The following is a 24,385-nucleotide window of genomic DNA, read 5'->3' as shown; positions in this document are numbered from 1 at the left end:
TTGAACTAGGAATTGAATGATGAAGTTCTCCTGCAACTCGGTTATGTTTTTAGCTAACATTAACACAACGGTTTCTATGTTCTTTTGGTTTGGTGTATAATGTTTTGCAGGGACAATCAAGCAGAGGAGGACCGGCAAAAAGAGGAAGGACAGCAGGTTTGGCTCCTCCACGACAACCACCACCACCACAACAACAACATCATTCATCATCGTCTTCCGGAGAAGAAGAGGAGGAGGATCTAAACGATCCTCGAGTTTGGTTAACATAGGTTCAAAACGACGAAGACTACACCGAAACGTTTGAGAGAATAAACCGCAGGCCGATTAATGCCACTTGGTATTTTCTCTGGGGGCCATTGGAAGAAGCGGGCATGCGCCGACATGTTTCTAATTTACTCGCCATTCCTTATGGTAGAGTAGTCACCCACGTTTGGGAACAGGTTTTTAGCATCAATGAACCAATCTATCCGGTGCTGCTTAAAGAATTTTACTCTACCATGCGGTTTAACAATGTCAGCGATTATTTATCGAATGAGTTTCTACGGTTTCGTCTCGGGGGCCAAGATAGGGGTATAAGCAGTTTACAGCTTTGTAGAGTTCTGGGAATTTTTGAGGAATTCACCGATAATCAGTTAGGTGAATATTTGCGGGCTTCTGATTACGTTGGCCGGCATGTTTTTAATGACACCTCTTATTGGCGCAGAATTTGTAAGCCAAATATTGCGCCTGCACATTTTAGATCAAGCAAGCACAGGTACAACGAAATCGCAGCCCGGGATGATAAGCTGCTTCATCGACTCATCGCATGCACGTTTAATGCGAGGATTGAGGGTAATGAGAAGGTGAAAACATTAGATTTGTGGATTATGGATCAAATCAAGCGGGGTTCCTATACCGACATTCCTGGGCTAATTGGTAATTATTTCCTTGCCATTGCGACTGAGACACGGCTACAGAAGCCACTTCTGGGAGGCCACTACATCACCCGAATTGCCCGACATTTTAACATTGATTTCAGTAGATTACAGGAGTACACGAGCGTAATGAAACCATTAAAAAAGGTTTTTTATATTAATGCTGAAATCATTATGAAAGATAGAAATGGGCATTTGGTGCCTTTTGTGGCAGTTGGTGCAGGTGAAGCAAGTGGCAGTGGTGTTCAGCAAGAGCAGCGGCAGGAAGAGGAGGCGGAAATGGAGGCACAGACTAATGTTGGTGAACAGGTTCCGTGGCATCCGTCCCAATCAAGTTGGGATAGTTTGGTTGGTAGTGTTAATAACATGAGGTTGAGCCCGAACGAACAAAGGATGCACAACGATCGAATGTGGGATAGTCAGCAGTGAATGGAGCAACGACAGATTGCTCAAGTGCACGATCAGGGATGGATGAGTTATGGTATTGATTGGAATAACCATAACTCAGAGTTGTTTTATTCCAACCCCGAGCAGTACTATGGGACGACACGTCTGACACCCCAATATTACACGGATCCTCAAAACCCACCTCCGCCTCACCCGATTTATGATAATACCGCTGCGTTGCAGGATGCTCGGAACAGATTTGAGCAGCAATATCCACAGGGATGCCCGTACAGAGATGGTTCGGGTAATTATTTTTGGCCGTTTGATAACTAGGCCTGCGTGCCTTTGATCATTTTGTACTTTGTTTCGAGACAATTTAATTTGTGTGATGTGTTTTGAGATAATTTCGGTTTGTAATAATGTACTAATGGTGTGGTTTGATAAACGGTTGTGGTTGTAAAAACACCGTTATTTTTATTGTGATTTGTGTGGTTTGTTCATTTTTGCAGCATGTTTGAACTTCAAAGACTGGCATTAAGTTCAGCGACATTTGATATTATGATATGTGTATGATGATAATCGCGGAATGGACGATGCTCTTATGCTGGCAGTAAGTTCAGCGGCATCCGTCTACATGTTCCACGATTTACAGGTTAAAAATTGAAAATTTCTACAATCACCCTATCACTTTGCCCTCTAAATTTAATCCTTTTTTCTGATTTCATGCAATGAGGGCTTTGCATGATCTCAAGTGTGGGGTAGGGAGTAGAAATTTATCGGGAACTCGTTTCACTAAAATTAAGGCGTTTGGCGTTTATTATAAAAATTTTAAAATTTTCATGTAAGCCTTAAAAACGATTAAAAATCCAAAAACAAAACCATGTCATATGCATTGTGATTTTAAAAGAAAATAAATGTTGTTTTGCATTTTAAATTATTAATAGTCTTTGAAGTTGCTCTATCATTCAATTATTTGAATGAAAATCCTACTAGTTTAGTAAGCTAACTTGTAGGTCACTTGTACCAAAACGAGTGTAAACCGTGAGAGAGCGGTGATTGTATAGCGTGGTCGGAAACCGGATCTCGTGCCAGATCGAAAACCTTAAGGACGATCCTCATTGTTTCTCCTAACAAGGACAATGTTGTGTCCGACCACCTATTATGACCAATAGGATGTATCTATTCCATCCTCAAGGAAGTAAAGTCTTCCGAATGACACACTTACTGATTCAATTCAGAAGATGTAGTCCAGACCAGTTGTAGGGTGACAAAAACTCTTGAAAAGTCATTACTAACATCGACTGGAAATCTACCAGGCCTCAACGTCAAACAGGGAAACTGGTAGTCAAGGTTTGTCTCAATGAGGGGGATTAACTAGTAAAACGGGGGGGGGGGGGGAGGGGGGGGGGAGGGGGGGGGCACCATGTATACACAAAATGTTAGTGATTTATCAGATCCCCGGAAGGATAACCTCCAGAAAGGTAATATATCAGCTTTTAAGCCTGATGAACTTCAATCTTTATGATTGACTTAACGGATTAGATGATTACCTCATGATTATCAATGATATCCGGACGTAATGTGTATCCTCCTAAGCACATTATTTTCTACCGACATCTCGCGATGTTAGGTACCGTGGGAGGGATTATCAATCTTTATGTTCGAAGTACTAAAGCATCCGGTACTTTGGATGGGGCTCGTTGGGCCCAATAGATCTATGTTTAGGATTCGCGTCAATTAGGGTGTCTGTTCCCTAATTCTTAGATTACCAGACTAAAAAGGGGCATATTCAGTTTAATAATCCAGCCATAGAATGTAGTTTCATTTACTTGTGTCTATTTTGTAAAACATTTATAAAACTGCATGTATTCTCATCCCAAAATATTAGATTTTAAAAGTGGGACTATAACTCACTTTCACAGATTTTTACTTCGTCAGGAAGTAAGACTTGGTCACTGGTCGATTCACGAACCTATAACAAATATGTACATATATATCAAAGTATGTTCAAAATATATTTACAACATTTTTAATATGTTTTAATGTTTTAAGTTTATTAAGTCAGCTGTCCTCGTTAGTAACCTACAACTAGTTGTCCACAGTTAGATGTACAGAAAAATAAAGCAATATATATTATCTCGAATCAATCCACGACCTCGTATATACAAGCCTCAGGCTAGATCATAACTCAAAGTATATATAATATTTTGGAATCAACCTCAACCCTGTATAGCTAACTCCAACATTACTGCATATAGAGTGTCTATAGTTGTTTCAAAATATATATATATATATATATATATATATATATATATATAGATGGGTCGATATGATATGTCAAAACATTGTATTCGTGTCTATGGTATCCCAAGATTACATAATATATTAGAATACATGTATAATACATTATGAGTTAGCTAGGATATGATTAATATAAATATGTTACCAATTTTCACGTAGCTACAACAAGAAAAATTATCCAATCTTGTTTTACCCATAACTTCTTCGTTTTAAATCCGTTTTGAGTGATTGAAGTTGCTATGGTTTCATATTGAACTTAAGTTTATGAATATAAACAGAAAAAGTATAAGTTTACAATCGAAAATACATATTACAAGTCATTTTTGTAAAGGTAGTCATTTCAGTCGAAAGAACGACGTCTAGATGACCATTTTGGAAAACATACTTTCACTTTGAGTTTAACCATGATTTTTGGATATAGTTTCATGTTCATAAGAAAAATCATTTTCTCAGAAGAACAACTTTTAAATCAAAGTTTATCATAGTTTTTAATTAACTAACCCAAAACAGCCCGCGGTGTTACTACGACGGCGTATATCCGGTTTTACGGTGTTTTTCATATTTTCAGGTTTTAAATCATTAAGTTAGAATATCATATAGATATAGAACATGTGTTTATTTGATTTTAAAATTCAAGTTAGAAGGATTAACTTTGTTTGCGAACAAGTTTAGAATTAACTAAACTATGTTCTAGTAATTACATGTTCAAATCTTCGAATAAGATAGTTATACATATATGAATTGAATAATGTTATGAACATCATTAATACCTCAAGTTTAGTAGGTAAACCTACTAGAAATGATGAAAAAATAACTTGAGCTTCATAGGATCTTTGATGGATTGGAAGTTCTTGAAATAGAATCATGACACAAAAACAAGTTCAAGTAAGATTATTACTCGAATTAAGATAGTTATAGTTATAGAAATTGAATCAAAGATTGAATATGAATATTACCTTGATTTAGAAAGATAACCTACTATAAATAACAAAGGTTTCTTGATCTTAGATGATTGCTTGGAATGGATTAGGAAACTTGGAAGTAAACTTGTAAACTTTTAAGTGTTCTTGATGTGTTCTTGAGTAATTGTTTTTATGATGATTATAGGTAATAACCAAAGCATGTATTTGATGATTTTTGCTGGAAAAATAGTAACTTAGATGTTCATGGAAGAGTGTGTGTGTTTTGAGAGAGAATTGGGAAGAAAATTGAAAGTGAAATTGAGTAGGTGGTGAGTGGTGAAGGTGAGTGGGGTTAAAAGGAGTTCTTGTTTTTGTTTCCTTGCTCATAAGTCATGCTTGTTGTCTAATTATTGGTTCCACATGTTTGTTGAATATCTAGGGCTGCTAAGAGCTGAATTATTATGTGTATATACCAATAGTATATAAGTCTAGGAGCTGGGTATTGTACGAGTATGAATACGGTTGCATACGAGTAGAATTGTTGATGAAATTGAACAAGAATGTAATTGTAAGAATTTTTGTTAAATAGAAGTACTTTTATATGTGTCTTGAAGTCTTCCAAAAGTGTATTATTACAACATAATACACTACATGTATATACATTTAACTGAGTCATTAAGTCATCGTTAGTCGTTACATGTAAGTGTTGTTTTGAAACCTTTAAGTTAACGATCTTGTTAAATGTTGTTGACTCATTGTTTATAATATCTAATGAGATGTTAAATTATTACATTATCATGATATAATGATGTATTAATATATCTTAATATGATATATATACATTTAAATATCGTTACAACGATAATCGTTACATATATGACTAGTTTCGAAATCCTTAAGTTAGTAGTCTTATTTTTACATATGTAGTTCATTGTTAATACACTTAATGATATGTTTACTTATCATTTATCATATTTAAACATAGTGTAACAATATCTTAATATGATTCATATGTATTTAGTAAGACGTTGTTATAACGATAATCGTTATATATATCGTTTCGAGTTTCTTAATTCAATAAACTCATTTTTATGTATATCACTCATTGTTAACATACCTAATGAGATACTCACTTATCATAATATCATGTTAACTATATATATATATATATATATATATATATATATATATATATATATATATATATCCATATATATGTCATCATATAGTTTTTACAAGTTTTAACGTTCATGAATCACTTGTCAACTTGGGTGGTCAATTGTCTATATGAAACCTATTTCAATTAATCAAGTCTTAACAAGTTTGATTGCTTAACATGTTGGAAACACTTAATCATATAAATATCAATTTCATTTAATATATATAAACATGGAAAAGTTCGGGTCACTACATATTTCGAACAGGAATTGCAAAGTTATTTTCGGTAATAATAACGCTAAAAGAATTAGCACAGCTACGTGTTAAATGTTTACTCAGTTTTCAAGCGTTTTCAGGTGCATAACTATATGCATCAATCTTTTCTTCCGTAGATGAAGTGCGGTTGATTCATCCTATCAATTGAGGTGTTTTCAAGAATCATGAAAGGTTTGAACGCAGATTGTAATCGTCAAGATGCAAATGAGGTTTAAGATGAAATCAAGTGGCAAACTTGAAGAATTATTTAGTTTCATATGTTATAATCAATATTTTAATTCATTTTAATTGTCCAATGTCATTAGTCCACAGTTTGTAGTCCACAATTAGTAGTTCAACAATTCATATATAGTTATATATATAATATTTGAATTAATTAATACGTGTCGTGACCCATTATATACATGTCTCAGACTCGATCACAACTCAAAGTATATATATTATTTGAGAATCAACCTCAACCCTGTATAGCTAACTCAAGCATTACTGCATATAGAGTGCCTATGGTTATTCCAAATAATATATATAGATGCGTCGATGTGATATGTCAAAACCTTGTATACGTATCCCGATTAAAGTGCGTAAAATAAATAATAGAAATTAAATGACGATAAATAAAATTGCGAGAATTAAAATTGTGATAAATAAATTGCGATAATTAAATGTAATAAGTTAGCTAGGAACAGTTAGCTAGGAACAGTTAGCGTGAATTCTTAACAAAATTCTTCTCATAGTTAAATTGTTTGTTTCTAACAAATTTTATTTTTTTCCAATGTTTTCTTCATTATGCCACTTGTTGGATTCTGATAGGTCAAAATCTAAATATGAAATTGAATGAAAATGGTTATTCTGCGGTGAACGGATACGTATATCGGTGGATGTAAGTAGGATAGTAAATGACTGTTGAATCAGATTGGAAGAATGTACAATGTAACTTATTAATGTGAAATCTAAATATTCCTCGGGTATTACCTACCCGTTAAAATATTTTCACCATTAACAGTTTGTACAAATGAATTTTTAATTACAATCTTTAAGAAAATATATATGCATATATATTTTCTTCAGATGTAATCATGGATTTAATGAGTTAAAATGATATTAAACTCATATGATTTACCGTTAGAACAAGAATATATAATCTCTAAAACATTAGAGATTACATAATCGCCATGTCGAACGAAGATAATTGATGTAGAACGATACGTAGAACGATGATTATGCAAAAGGTACATAATGAAATGTTGAGGCGTGTGATGTTTGAACTTGGGTTGTTGGTGGTACTGTGATAATGCTAAAAACGAACATATATTTCATAGCATTATTCCCCAAGAAAGACAAGATTTTAGTTGGTATTGTTCGATTTACAAGCAATATTCATTTAAATATTAAAAAGTGAAGACAAAAGGCAGATTCGACAAATTGAAGACAAAAAGGTCCAAAGAGCTAAAAAGTACAAGATACAACTAAAAAGGTTCAAAATATTGATGAGGAACGTCTCAAAATGACAAGAGTACAAGTTACAAGACGCAAAGTACACGATATAAAATAATACGCGAAGACGTCCGAAAATTCGGAACCGGGACCTGAGCCAAGAAGAAACGCCCGACGCAACGGACCAAAAATATCTAGTCTACTATGCACAAGAATATAATATAATATATATATAATTATATATAATTATATATTATATATATTATTATTATTATATTACGTCGGCAAGAAGAAAACAAAGCAATTTGGCTGGATCCAGGGTGGCCATGCGAGTCGCATGGCCAGAGGCACAAATCCATGCGAGTCGCATGGAGTGAAAATGTTGGTCAGGTCCTATATAAAGCCAGTTTTCTGCCGAGTTTTAGACATATAATTTTAATCTCTCTCAATATATACGATATATATATATATAATTTATATTTTAATTTTAATTTTAATTTTAATTCTAATAATAAGGGTATGTTAGCGAATGTTGTAAGGGTGTAAGTCGAAATTCTGTCCGTGTAACGCTACGCTATTTTTAATCATTGTAAGTTATGTTCAACCTTTTTATATTAATGTCTCGTAGCTAAGTTATTATTATGCTTATTTAAAACGAAGTAATCATGATGTTGGGCTAATTACTAAAATTGGGTAATTGGGCTTTGTACCATAATTGGGGTTTGGACAAAAGAACGACACTTGTGGAAATTAGACTATGGGCTATTAATGGGCTTTATATTTGTTTAACTAAATGAAAGTTTGTTAATGTTAATATAAAGATTTACAATTGGGCGTCCCTATAAATTACCATATACACTCGATCGGACACGATGGGCGGGGTATTTATATGTACGAATAATCGTTCATTTAACCGGACACGGGAATGGATTAATAGCCACTAGAATAATTAAAACAGGGGTGAAATTACATTCAAGGGTAATTGGTGTAATTGTTAACAAAGTAGTAAAACCTTGGTTTACACGCAGTCGATAACCTGGTGTATTCATTAAACAAAGTATTAAAACCTTGTTACAATTCGAATCCCCAATTAGTTGGAATATTTAACTTCGGGTATAATAATAATTTGATGAGGACACTCGCACTTTATATTTATGACTGATGGACTGTTATGGACAAAAACCAGACGGACATATTGAATAATCCAGGACAAAGGACAATTAACCCATGGGCATAAAACTAAAATCAACACGTCAAACATCATGATTACGGAAGTTTAAATAAGCATAATTCTTTTATTTCATATTTAATTTCCTTTATTTTATATTTAATTGCACTTCTAATTATCGCACTTTTATTTATTGTTATTTAATCGCATTTTTAATTATCGTACTTTTTAATTATCGCAAGTTTATTTTATCGCACTTTTATTATTCGTAATTTCATTATCGTTATTTACTTTACGCTTTAATTTAAGTCTTGTATTTATTTTATATTTTACATTAGGTTTTAACTGCGACTAAAGTCTTAAAATCGACAAACCGGTCATTAAACGGTAAAAACCCCCCTTTATAATAATAATATTACTTATATATATATTTGTATTTTTATAAAAGTAAACTAATATAGCGTTGAGCTTTGTTTAAAGATTTCCCTGTGGAACGAACCGGACTTACTAAAAACTACACTACTGTACGATTAGGTACACTGCCTATAAGTGTTGTAGCAAGGTTTAAGTATATCCATTCTATAAATAAATAAATATCTTGTGTAAAATTGTATCGTATTTAATAGTGTTTTCTGCTAAAATTAATAACTATTTTATATACCCCTCGCATGACATCAAGTATTTTTGGCGCCGCTGCCGGGGAAATTCGCCGAAGCGAAACGCCATATTTTTAATTTTTAAGTTATAATTAGTTTTGGTAAAATTTATATTTTTAAAAATTAAAAAATATATAAAAAAAAAAGAGAGCTTTTAAAATCGAAAAAAAAAAAAAATATTTTAAGTATATTTTTAAGTTTTTCTTTTATTTTTACAAAATTATAAAGTATTTTAAGTTTATTTTTAAGTTTTTATTTTAATTATATATATATATTTTATTTAAATTTAAAACAGAAAAAAAAAAGAAAATAAAATATTAAATATTACGTGACCTGTCATTTGAACCAGTCCAATTGAACCAGTTCAGGGTATCCATGCGACTCGCATGACCCACCCTCTTAAATCATGCGACTCGCATGAGGGGTCTGACAAGACCACAACCGAACCCTAAAAACGCATTTATTACGGAGTATAATATATTATTATTATTATTAAACCCTAATCTTATTATTATTATTATAATTAAGTTTTTACTTTATTTTATTTATAATACTTTTAAACTAGTTTTATTTATTATAAACTTAATACTTTTATTATAAAATATAAAAATAATATTTTTATAAAAATTATACTTTTACAACTTTTTGTATATTTTTATATTTTGTCCCTTTTTAATCGTTGTAGCGTAACTTTTGTATTTTTTAGCTCATATTTAATTTTAAACTTAGTTTTTGCTATAGTTATTTTTACTCCTAGATTTTTAGGCTTTGCCGTAGAATTCCTTAAGTGCTTTTTCTTTAGACTAAGATTTAGGTGCTTTAGAATTTTGCGACGCCTTTTTAAGTTTTAGTTTCTTTTTAAGTTATTTCCATTTGGGATTTAGTTTTTCCTGTAAGCTTTAATATTTTTAGACACCTTTTACTATGTATCAATTATCATTTCAATTAGTAATCTCAATTTGCGAATATAATTTTAAGTTAGTTGTAGTAATAAGGTTAGGTTAGTAAAGTATTTTTAAGTTTTTATAAGTTTCTTTTATTTTTCCGTCATCTTTTATTTTTCAACCATTTTTTCTTTTTTTTTTCAACCCTTTTCGACGAACTCTTTTTCTCTCTTATTTCTCGCTATTCTAGTTTTAGGACTTAGAATTTTTTCTACTTCTTATCTAAATTTCTTAAAATTACGAAAATTTATTTTAAGTGGTTAAATTAATAGACATCAAAATTTTCTGGTTCGTAGTAATAGTTGGATTTGTACGTGGACCGGGTTATTGGAGCCAAACAGTCCTCAATTATATTGAGACCAAACGAATCCTGCCCCTCTGCTGCATCTTTTGGCTATTCGAAACGTGGGCAAAATCAGAAAAGTCTATTGATTGGATAACTTATTATAATTTTTCTTTCCTTTTAAAAACTAATAGGATATTCAGTGAATGCACCGAGCAAGACGTTCACCACCTTTTATACGTTCACCACCTGTAACTCGATCAAGACATCGTTTAGCAAATATAACCGCCGTTGATTTTTCTTTAGAATCGTCATCCAGTCGACCAAGTACTTCAGTTCAAATTTCCGATAATCCATTTTTTGAACCCAACCTCACAATTGAGAATCCAGAGAATATTCAGGAACGGTTCGTAGATCCTGAACCATTAAACTTTCCTCCGGAACCACCAATCAGTCAAACAGAGATTGTTGAGGATCGAACCATTAAATCAGAATCATCTAGTGATTCCGATTCAACAAATTCAATTATGGAGAATCTGGAACCTTTAAGTATGGAAGACCGAATGAGAGCTAAACGCACTGGCCAAGGTCACGCAATTACTCATCCAGACATTAATGCGCCAGATTATGAAATCAAAGGACAAATTCTACACATGGTGACTAATCAATACCAATTTAGTGGTGCGCCGAAGGAAGATCCAAATGAACATCTACGTACCTTTAATAGGATCTGCACACTATTTAAAATCCGAGAAGTGGAGGATGAACAGATATATCTCATGTTATTTCCCTGGACTTTAAAGGGAGAAGCCAAAGATTGGTTGGAATCGTTACCTGAAGGGGCGATCGATACATGGGATGTTTTAGTTGACAAATTTCTTAAACAATTCTTTCCTGCATCTAAAGCCGTAAGACTTCAAGCAGAAATTGTTACGTTCACACAGAAGCCAAATGAAACTCTATATGAGGCGTGGACAAGATATGGAAAGTTGTTAAGAGGATGTCCGCAACATGGTTTAGACACCTGCCAAATAGTACAAATATTCTACCAAGGATGCGACATCACTACAAGAAAAGACATAGATATAGCAGCTGGTGGTTCTATTATGAAGAAAACCGAAACTGATGCTTACAAAATTATTGATAATACTGCTTCCCACTCACATGAGTGGCACCAAGAAAAAGATATCGTTAGATCATCTAAAGCAGCTAGAGCCGATTCTAGCCATGACTTAGATTCCATTTCGGCAAAGATAGATGCTTTCGAGAGACGAATGGAAAAGATGACTAAAGATATTCATGCTATACGAATTAGTTGTGAGCAGTGTGGAGGACCACATTTGACAAAAGATTGTCTCAGTATTGAATTAACAATGGAACAAAGAGAGAATATTTCATACATAAACCAAAGGCCTGGAAATAATTATCAGAATAATTATCAACCGCCAAGACCGATTTACAATCAAAACCAGAATTATAACCGAAATATTCCATACAACAACCAACAAGGTCCTAGCAATCAACAAGTATCCAATAATACTTACAATCAGCAAAGACCGAATTTTCAAAACAAACCACCACAACAAACCGATGATAAAAAGCCAAATTTAGAAGATATGATGACGAAGCTAGTTGAAACTCAAACGCAGTTTTTCACATCTCAAAAACAAACCAATGAACAAAATGCTCAAGCATTTAGAAATCAACAAGCTTCTATTCAAAATCTGGAACAAGAAGTAAGTAACCTAGCAAGGTTAATAGGTGAAAGAAAACCGGGAAGTTTACCTAGTGATACAAATGCTAACCCCCGGAATGAAACAGCTAAAGCTATTACCACAAGAAGTGGTACAACACTTAAACCACCTGAAATACCTGTAACTTCTGATGAAACTATTCCTACTCCACAAGAACCACAACCTGATCAAGATAAGGAAAAAGAACCGGTAGTTGAAAAGGTTAATGAAGATAACACAGTTAAGGATAAACCTTATGTTAAACCATACCAACCACCACTTCCTTATCCGAGTAAAATGAAGAAAGAAAAACTTGAAGCCGAGCAATCCAAATTCTTGGATATGTTTAAACAGATAAATGTAAATCTTCCTTTCATTGATGTGATTTCAGGAATGCCTAGATATGCTAAATTCTTGAAAGATCTAATCACGAATAGAAAGAAAATGGAAGAACTCTCGGCTGTTACTATGAATGCTAATTGTTCAGCAGTGCTGTTGAATAAGATACCAGAAAAACTATCTGATCCAGGAAGTTTCACAATTCCATGTTTTCTGGATAGTCTTAGTTCAATAGAAGCATTGGCAGACTTAGGTGCTAGTATAAATCTAATGCCGTATTCACTATACGCTAAACTAGACCTTGGAGAATTGAAACCAACCAGAATAAGCATACAACTAGCCGATAGATCAATAAAATATCCTAGAGGGATAATGGAGAACATGCTAGTTAAAGTTGGTACATTAGTATTTCCAGTAGATTTTGTTGTTTTGGACATGGAAGAAGATTCTCAAGTTCCTCTCATATTAGGAAGACCATTCTTAAACACGGCTAAAGCAATGATAGACGTGTTCGGTAAGAAACTGACCCTAAGTATAGAGGATGAGAGTGTTACCTTTTCAGTTGATAGAGCAATGCAACAACCACAATCTGCAGATGATACATGTTATTATATTCAAACTATAGATGCACATGCAGAATTATTAGAAGAATTTCCAGAATTACAAGGAACAGGAGAATGTTCTTTAGGAGAAGGTAATGAACCAATTGATGAAGCTGAAATGTTAGCTACACTTATAGCTAATGGATATGAACCAACAACAGAAGAAATTCAAATGCTAAAAGAAGAAGACAGATATCGATATAAATCATCGATAGAAGAACCTCCGAAATTAGAGTTAAAGCCACTTCCAAACCATTTGGAATACGCTTATTTACATGGTGAATCTGAATTACCTGTAATAATATCGTCTTCTCTTACTGAAAATGAGAAATCACAGCTCATTTCTGTGTTGAAAGCTCATAAACCAGCCATTGCATGGAAGATTCATGATATTAAAGGAATAAGTCCTTCGTATTGCACACATAAAATCCTTATGGAAGAAGGTCATAAAACGTATGTGCAACGCCAACGAAGACTAAATCCTAATATGCAAGATGTAGTTAAGAAAGAGATTATTAAACTGCTAGATGCAGGTTTAATTTATCCAATCTCTGATAGTCCATGGGTAAGCCCAGTACAATGCGTACCTAAGAAGGGTGGCATGACTGTCATTACAAATGAGAAAAATGAGCTTATTCCTACTAGGACTGTAACAGGATGGCGTGTATGTATTGATTATAGAAAATTAAATGACGCCACCAGAAAAGATCACTTTCCCTTACCTTTTATAGATCAAATGTTGGAAAGATTAGCCGGAAATAGTTACTATTGTTTTCTAGATGGATTTTCCGGATATTTTCAAATTCCAATAGCACCCGAGGACCAAGAGAAAACCACATTCACGTGCCCTTATGGTACTTTTGCTTACAAAAGAATGCCATTTGGACTTTGCAACGCCTCTGCAACCTTTCAAAGGTGTATGATGGCGATTTTTCATGACATGATAGAAGAATGCATGGAAGTATTCATGGATGACTTTTCAGTCTTCGGTGATACATTTAAATCATGTCTAGTTAATCTGGAACGAATGCTAATTAGATGCGAAAAATCAAATCTAGTACTTAATTGGGAGAAATGCCATTTCATGGTTAAAGAAGGCATCGTTCTTGGACATAAAATTTCAAAAGAAGGAATTGAAGTGGATAGAGCTAAAGTAGATGTAATTGCTAAACTTCCACATCCCACCAATGTTAGAGGAGTTAGGAGTTTTCTAGGGCATGCCGGTTTTTACCGACGTTTCATAAAAGATTTTTCTAAAATTGCCACTCCTATGAATAAACTCCTAGAAAAGGATGCGCCATTCATCTTTTCAGATGAATGTATCAAATCTTTTAATATTCTTAAAGAAAAACTCACTAATGCGCCGATCATGATAACACCAAATTGGAATCTACCATTTGAACTAATGTGCGATGCAAGTGATTTTGCAATGGGAGCCGTTTTAGGACAAAGGATTGAAAAACGATTTCAACCTATATATTATGCTAGTAAGACATTACAAGGAGCACAAACGAACTATACAACTACTGAAAAAGAACTCCTTGCTATTGTCTTTGCTTTTGACAAATTTCGATCATATCTCGTTCTAGCAAAAACGGTGGTCTATACCGACCATTCTGCTCTTAGATACCTATTTTCAAAACAAGATGCTAAACCAAGATTAATCCGTTGGATCTTACTCTTACAAGAGTTTGATATTGAAATCCGAGATAAAAGAGGAGCAGAAAATCTCGCCGCTGATCATCTTTCTCGTCTTGAAAATCCCGAATTAGAAGTTCTAAATGAATCAGCCATACAAGACAACTTTCCTGATGAATATCTATTGAAGATAGATTATAAAGAAATTCCATGGTTTGCAGACTATGCAAACTACTTAGTTTGTGGATTCCTTGAAAATGGATTATCGTACCAAAGACGAAAGAAATTCTTCAGTGATATAAAACACTATTTCTGGGAAGATCCACATCTGTTTAAAAGTTGTCCCGATGGAATAATACGCCGATGTGTATTTGGAGATGAAGCTAGTAAAATTTTAAACCATTGTCACACAGGACCAACAGGAGGGCATTATGGGCCTCAACTAACAGCAAGAAAAGTTTATGAAGCTGGATTCTATTGGCCTACAATTTACAAAGACGCACACCTTCTTTGCAAATCCTGTGATGCATGTCAAAGGGCCGGAAAAATAAGTCAACGTGATGAAATGCCACAAAATGTCATCCAAGTATGTGAAGTATTTGACATTTGGGGTATTGACTTTATGGGTCCATTTCCAAAATCTCATAATAATCTATATATACTCGTAGCCATTGATTATGTATCTAAATGGGCGGAAGCACAAGCTCTCCCAACTAACGATGCACGAGTTGTAGTCAACTTTTTAAAACGTCTTTTTGCAAGGTTTGGAACACCGAAAGCTTTAATAAGTGATCGGGGTACTCATTTCTGTAATAATCAACTTGAGAAAGTTCTTAAAAGATATGGAGTAACTCATAAAATCTCTACCGCATATCATCCACAAACAAGTGGACAAGTTGAAAATACCAACCGAGCTTTAAAACGTATTCTAGAAAAAACCGTAGGATCAAATCCGAAGGAATGGTCCATTAAATTGGAGGATGCACTTTGGGCTTTTAGAACAGCCTACAAAACTCCAATTGGAACCACACCTTTTAGACTTGTTTATGGAAAAGCATGTCATCTTCCAGTAGAAATTGAACACAAAGCATTTTGGGCTTTGAAGACATGTAATCTTGATTTACATGAAGCCGGACGTCTACGATTAAGTCAACTAAACGAATTAGAAGAATTAAGACATGAAGCATACGATAATTCGTTAATCTATAAAGAAAGAACGAAGAAATGGCATGATAAAAGAATCAGAAGTTCAAAAGAATTTAAAGAAGGAGACAGAGTTCTTCTTTTCAATTCACGATTCAAGCTATTTCCTGGAAAATTGAAATCAAGATGGTCTGGACCATTCATAGTCAAAAGAGTTTTCCCATACGGAACGATAGAATTGATAAATTCAAATGGGATTGAATTTAAAGTTAATGGTCACAGAGTTAAACATTACATACATGGTCCGATGGAAGTCGACAACGAAGTTAATCACAATTTCGACACCACAGCTAACTAAGTGTGGGGAGAATCAAGTCTTTAAAGGATAATATGTATTTCTGTTAGAGTTAGATTGTCTGTTTTCGTGTAGTTCTCGAAAATGGAACACGTATGGTCTTTCCCTAGCAGACCCTAAAGAACTAGTCTTCTCCCCCCATTCTGAATTTTTATTTTTTTTTAGGTTTTTACGAAATGAAGACTACCTGTGAACTAAACCATGGTCTAATGCTACACGCTTTGATCACTAAACGTAATAATGACATACTACCGAGCGAATTAGTATCAGTAATCAGAGAAAGAATGGACGGAGTTAGAAAAGAATCCAGATGCGAAGATAATAAGTTACAATTTGGTAAAGGAAAATCAAAATCCGCAGCGAAAAGAAGAGCACGACACCTAGAAAGATGTCACAAATGCGGAAAATGGTCACATGGAGGTAAATGTTCAAATAATCAAACCTATTCAAATACCGAATTTGTTACTTTATGCAGAGACGGACCGTTCATATGTTTAGAAGAAAAGACACTGAATGCTCGAGGTTACGCCTTTGGAGCCATGGAAAACCAATTAAACCGACTATCTTATGAATATAATAGATCATATAACTAAGAAATCTATTTCACAGGTATGTCTGTACAGTTTTTATTTTTATTTTTATTTTTAACCTTTTGATAATAAACGCTAATTTGTTCGCTAAAAAGTATTAAATTGGTATTGAATAAAATTAGGTTTGGCGACCGAAATTATTGATATCATTCAAAAATTTATTACATCACTGCGAAATTTAACGTTTATTCTTAAGGTATAAATATCTTTAATCAATCAACCAAAAATATTTCAAAAATTCGTCATGAGTTAAATTAGGTCTTGGAACCGAAATTACTTTACCGAAAAGAGGGGCGCATATTTTTGATAATATTTGATTGATTAAAGTGGGATAAAAAGACAAAAAGATTTTTAATTTTATTTTTACCATATTTTTAAAATTAATATTTAAATCTTAAATTAATATTGTAAACTTTGTAAAAACAATATATTTAAAATTGTAAATATTTGAAAAAAAAAATTAATATAAGTTTGGTGTGAATTTTTAATTTTTAAAATATAAAATTTTAATTTTATGCATTTCAAATTTTAAGTTTGGTGTGAATTTTTAATATTAATTTTGAATTTTATATTTAAGTTGTGTGAATTTAAAAACAAAAATTTACTTTATCTCATTAAGTTAAGAATATGATTTTTAAAAATTCGTCGTAAGTTGAAGACTAGGTCTTTGAACCGAAATTGCTTTACCCGAGGGAGGGACGAGAACTTTTATTATCATTATTTTTAATCTTATTGATTTAAAGTATGCCAAAAAAATTAAAAAAATCCAAAAATCTAAGCTTTTAAAACAATCGCTTGAAAATGACAAAATTTTAAAATTTTGTCGAGGGGCGGACTAGGGCATCGTCCCGAAACGACCTCGTCTTAAAAAGAAACAAAATTTTTTAAATTTTATGTTTTAAAAGTATAAGGTTTTTATAAAAAAAAAAAAAAAAAAAAAAAAAAAATAATACCAGAATTACACCCCATGCGACTCGCATGGGGGAAAGGCTTATACCATGCGAGTCGCATGGCAGCCAAAAACTGGACAGGATCAATTTATCCAGCGAATTGCTTCTGTCTCTCACAATACACACACAAACACATACGAAAACCTCCCAAACTCTCTCAATTTTTCACCAATTTTCACCAAATTTCTTGCAAAAATTTCACAATAATCATGCCTAGATTCAGTAGTCTCAACCCCTTCAGGAGAAAGGTAAAGATTTCACCCCTAATCTCTTTAAATTCGAATTTTTGTGTTCTTGAGCTAGAAATTTTATATTTTGATTTTGTTAAATTTAGGTGTAATTAGAGCTAAATTGTTGTTATATTATGCATGTATATCCTAGATAGAAGCTATTTAACATGAATTGAAGCTAAAAACTTCAAATTTTTAACAATCTAGGGTTTGTGTTCTTAAGCAATTTGGGGCTTTTTGATATAAACAGGTTATGGCCGATTTTTGTCATGAATTGTTGCTAAATTAAGTAGTGTAACATGTTTAGGTAGTTAATTGATCCAAACTTTGAGCCTAAACATGTTTTTGAGAATTAAAGTGGACTTTTTAAGTCTAAAAATTCATGAACTTGGATAATTTGATATAAAGGCCATTTGAAACTTGTTTCATTGCTAGTAGTGATTATTTTGGCATGTTATTTAAGATAAATGCTTATGAACTTGATGTACATTTTTCGTATATGCTTATTTGACAAAGTGTAGACTTGACAAAAATATGAAAATGAGCACTAGTTTGATTTGAATGCCATGTAACAAGTGTTTAATTGCTATAATGATTATTGTTGACATGTTTAAGAGTTTAAATGTGATAAAACATTGTATACATTTTCGTATGTAAAAATGTAGAATTGTTATTGTTAAGAAAATGTGTATAAAATGTGTTATGAATTGAACATGTCATCATAATTGTTTCAAGTTATTATTTTGCTAACACTAATGCATATTTGGATGCACAATTTTTGTGTTTAATGTGTTTTACAGAGAGCCGATACTGGAGGTTCAGGAGCATCATCGTCCAGGCAACCAGAGCCCGAACCGGAAATGTTTCATGAACAAGAACAACATATGCAACAAGAAGAAGAAGAACAGGAGGAGCAACATATTCCATATCACGATCAAGATCAATTATTCATGAATCAGTTTCGTCAATTCGCTCCACATCAAAGGATTCTGAGCTTAGACATTAATGAAGATCAGTTACACCCAAATCTGAGATTTGATCGATGTTGGATAGAGTATCCAGATTATCAAAAGAACATGCACATTCTCTACTTTAAGGTTGTTGAAATGCCAAGGGCAATTGACTGGGTACCTTTGGAAACAGTTGACCTTGCCGAACTGATTCGGGAATTATTGGTGCAAAGGTATGGTAATTCTCAGTTTAACGATTGGATGCGCCTATTTTCCATTCGTAGAACCATATATAGGGAATGGTGTATAGAATTACTTAGTACTATTAAGTTAAACAGTGATGTTAGGAGGATAGATGATAGAAGCTTTATTAGATTTCTGTTAGGTGGACGCATGTACAGAATGTCCATGATAGATTTAGCTAGGGCCTTACAGATTTACACCCCTGCTGAACTTTTGAGCCCCGACTGTAATAGCCTGATTGCCCAAGGAGAAAGGGTAGATAGGGAATTTGATATTAACGCCATCTGGAGGCGTATGTCCCACTTTAATGAATTTCACGCCAGTGGAAATCATACATACTTAGATATAGACAGAGCTGAACTCCGGGTGATTCATAGATTCTTAGCAAACACAATTACACAAAGGGGAAGAAATAAGGAGAAATTGACCGTAAACGATTTGTTCTACCTCAAGTGTATTAGAGACCCGAGGAGTTTCGTTAACATTCCCTATTGTGTTGGTTATTATCTCGCTAATGTAGTTTCGGGGATGAAATCGGGGAGTATTATAGGTGGTGGTATTTTCATTACTCTCATTGGAGAGTATTTAGGTGTAGATAAGCACCAAGGGGGTCCAATGAACGAAATAGAGGACGGAGGTGAAACTATAAGTTCAAACCTTTATCACGGTGCAAGGGTATTATTGATGAGACGTGGTCGGGTATATCGATATGAGGGACCTCAGCGACATGTAGAAAGAGGTTCGGATGATGAAATGGAAGAGGCGAACAACATTATAGGAGTTGTTCGGGAGACTGCTCTTGATTTAGGCGTTCGTATGGAGGATGAATACATGACGAACTATGATAGGCATATGCAGTACGAGGCATGGCAACGTCGGAATGACTACGAGCATTCCCGGCAACGAGAGCATGGCCGATGGGATTATCATCAGCGCCAAATTATAAGCCAGTTGCAGCCTGGCGAGATGTATTATCCGACCCGACCCGCATACTATCCCGCACATCAGCCAGAAATGAGACCACCCTATGATTCATATGATTATGACGCAGCATACCAGTTCACCTATAATCAGCCATGGAACCCGGACGCGAACATGAATTGGGATCCCTATCCTAATTATCCTCCTAACCCACCTCCTGATCAGTAGAGATAAGTTGGTAATTTTTATTTTTATTTTAAACACTTAACATTTTATTACGTTTATGTAATGTTTGATATTCTTATTATTATTGTGTACTAATATTTTTCTTATAGTTTGAAAGTGGGATGCCAAAGTTCCATTTCAAATTGCATGTATGATTATATTTGTATTGTATGTATTCTCTTTTATGCACAAAACAGGGTAAAACAACGCATTTTCAAAGACTGGCATTAAGTTCAGCAAAAGAAACAAATTTTGACGACAAGATGAAAAATATATGTGAAATAGCAACAAGACGGAATGAACAAATGATGTGCACCATTTATCATTCAGCAAACAAACGCCAGTATATTTGGAAACTTTGGTAAAAATTTAATCATTTTCACACAAATCACCCTCAATAATTTAAATTGTTACTGATTTCTTGCAAATGAGGGCATTGCAAGATCTTAAGTGTAGGAAGGGGTTAAATTCTTTCGGATTTTAAAATTTTTATATTAAACACTTGGTTACCATTAAAAATACTAGTAAAGCAGTAGTTGTATTAGAATCTAGTGCTCTCTGATAAAAAAGAACAGCCCTAGTCTTATATACTGACTACCCAATTCTAGTAAAATTTTTCAATTAAATGAATTCAAATCATGTTTATACATATTTATGAACGATAAAACTAGGTTTTAACACCGAAATTATTGTTACCTCGGAAAGGACATAAATTGAGAAACAAACTAAAATGTTAAAATTCATTTAAAATGGAATAGAGAACGATAAAAAGGAAAATAAAAGCCAAGTGTGGGAAAATTTACCAAGTTATTTTAAACATATGCCACATATATCTGTAACAAATAACTGAAAATACTTTTGCTTTGAACTAAACTAAACTGTTTTACCCGATGAAAGAAAAGAAGAGATGGATCTACACGATGAATCAATTCCATCATTAAAAGGAAGTAAAGTCTTCCGAAAAAGACACGCGCTTCTTGATTTAGGTCATGAAGTTGTCGTTCAGACCAGCTGTAGGTTGACGAAAAATCTAGAAAAGTCATCACTAAAATCAGCAGGAAATCCACGGACCTCAGCATTAAACAGGGTCGCCAAGTGGTCAGATTTATCCTAACCATGAGAAGGATTTATCTCATACAATGGGGAGGCACCATGCAAATTAGCTGGATAAGACTAATGAATCAGATTCCCAGAAAGGATAATCTCCTTAAAGATTAAAAATCAGCTTTTAAGACTGATATTACTCAATCCTAGAGATTGACCTTAAAGATTGAGAATTACAAACTCATGGAATTCAATGATATCTAAACTCGAGCTTGAACGAGAAAATATTTTGATCAAAAATACAAACCGATTTGTTTTCTGAAAACCCTATTTTCAATGCGTTCATTACCATTGAACGTAAAATCCTAGGAATTCACCTGGAATTCATTAGGTCACCTGAACTAAATCGGGTGTCAACCGTAAGAACGGTGGTTGCATAGCATGGTCAAAGACAGGACCTTGTGCCAGACCGAAAAATTATAAGGGTGAGCTTTTACTATTGCTCCTACCAAGGATAGTAATTGCGTCCGACACGTTATAGACCATAATCAAAAGCATGTCACGGGACATTGCCTTAACAGTTGCTTGTTCAACGCTTTCCTTTACAACCGGACGGTAGTTTACCGAAAGGTAATATACGGGACAAGTAAACTGGACGTGTTGCTTTCCAAATACAAGGTTAGCAAGTGGGTGACACAAAACCGCAAGTTTTGAGCTAAAATTTTCAAATCTGAAACCCACCAAACCCACAAAAATATTTTGCAAACACCGGTAAAGGGTGATTCCGGAAAACTTATCTAGGGTAAAAACTAGATTTCAAAAGATCAAATGTTTTCATAAAGATCCAATTTCCTTAATGGATCTAAATTTTTATAGTCATGTGGGACTGTAAACCATATCGTTATTACCATTGTTTATACCGCCGTATAGAAATCACTGATGTACAAAGTATGAAGAATAAAGAAGTGATTCTAGTATTTCAAGACAATATTGCTTGAGGACAAGCAACGCTCAAGTGTGGGAATATTTGATAATGCTAAAAACGAACATATATTTCATAGCATTATTCCCCAAGAAAGACAAGATTTTAGTTGGTATTGTTCGATTTACAAGCAATATTCATTTAAATATTAAAAAGTGAAGACAAAAGGCAGATTCGACAAATTGAAGACAAAAAGGTCCAAAGAGCTAAAAAGTACAAGATACAACTAAAAAGGTTCAAAATATTGATGAGGAACGTCTCAAAATGACAAGAGTACAAGTTACAAGACGCAAAGTACACGATATAAAATAATACGCGAAGACGTCCGAAAATCCGGAACCGGGACCTGAGCCAAGAAGAAACGCCCGACGCAACGGACCAAAAATATCTAGTCTACTATGCACAAGAATATAATATAATATATATATAATTATATATAATTATATATTATATATATTATTATTATTATATTACGTCGGCAAGAAGAAAACAAAGCAATTTGGCTGGATCCAGGGTGGCCATGCGAGTCGCATGGCCAGAGGCACAAATCCATGCGAGTCGCATGGAGTGAAAATGTTGGTCAGGTCCTATATAAAGCCAGTTTTCTGCCGAGTTTTAGACATATAATTTTAATCTCTCTCAATATATACGATATATATATATATATATAATTTATATTTTAATTTTAATTTTAATTCTAATAATAAGGGTATGTTAGCGAATGTTGTAAGGGTGTAAGTCGAAATTCTGTCCGTGTAACGCTACGCTATTTTTAATCATTGTAAGTTATGTTCAACCTTTTTATATTAATGTCTCGTAGCTAAGTTATTATTATGCTTATTTAAAACGAAGTAATCATGATGTTGGGCTAATTACTAAAATTGGGTAATTGGGCTTTGTACCATAATTGGGGTTTGGACAAAAGAACGACACTTGTGGAAATTAGACTATGGGCTATTAATGGGCTTTATATTTGTTTAACTAAATGAAAGTTTGTTAATGTTAATATAAAGATTTACAATTGGGCGTCCCTATAAATTACCATATACACTCGATCGGACACGATGGGCGGGGTATTTATATGTACGAATAATCGTTCATTTAACCGGACACGGGAATGGATTAATAGCCACTAGAATAATTAAAACAGGGGTGAAATTACATTCAAGGGTAATTGGTGTAATTGTTAACAAAGTAGTAAAACCTTGGTTTACACGCAGTCGATAACCTGGTGTATTCATTAAACAAAGTATTAAAACCTTGTTACAATTCGAATCCCCAATTAGTTAGAATATTTAACTTCGGGTATAATAATAATTTGATGAGGACACTCGCACTTTATATTTATGACTGATGGACTGTTATGGACAAAAACCAGACGGACATATTGAATAATCCAGGACAAAGGACAATTAACCCATGGGCATAAAACTAAAATCAACACGTCAAACATCATGATTACGGAAGTTTAAATAAGCATAATTCTTTTATTTCATATTTAATTTCCTTTATTTTATATTTAATTGCACTTCTAATTATCGCACTTTTATTTATTGTTATTTAATCGCATTTTTAATTATCGTACTTTTTAATTATCGCAAGTTTATTTTATCGCACTTTTATTATTCGTAATTTCATTATCGTTATTTACTTTACGCTTTAATTTAAGTCTTGTATTTATTTTATATTTTACATTAGGTTTTAACTGCGACTAAAGTCTTAAAATCGACAAACCGGTCATTAAACGGTAAAAACCCCCCTTTATAATAATAATATTACTTATATATATATTTGTATTTTTATAAAAGTAAACTAATATAGCGTTGAGCTTTGTTTAAAGATTTCCCTGTGGAACGAACCGGACTTACTAAAAACTACACTACTGTACGATTAGGTACACTGCCTATAAGTGTTGTAGCAAGGTTTAAGTATATCCATTCTATAAATAAATAAATATCTTGTGTAAAATTGTATCGTATTTAATAGTGTTTTCTGCTAAAATTAATAACTATTTTAT

The sequence above is a fragment of the Rutidosis leptorrhynchoides genome, chromosome 8 (genome assembly GCF_046630445.1).
Source record: "Rutidosis leptorrhynchoides isolate AG116_Rl617_1_P2 chromosome 8, CSIRO_AGI_Rlap_v1, whole genome shotgun sequence".
Classification (NCBI taxonomy): domain Eukaryota; kingdom Viridiplantae; phylum Streptophyta; class Magnoliopsida; order Asterales; family Asteraceae; genus Rutidosis; species Rutidosis leptorrhynchoides.
Note: the sequence above shows the minus strand (reverse complement) of the source record.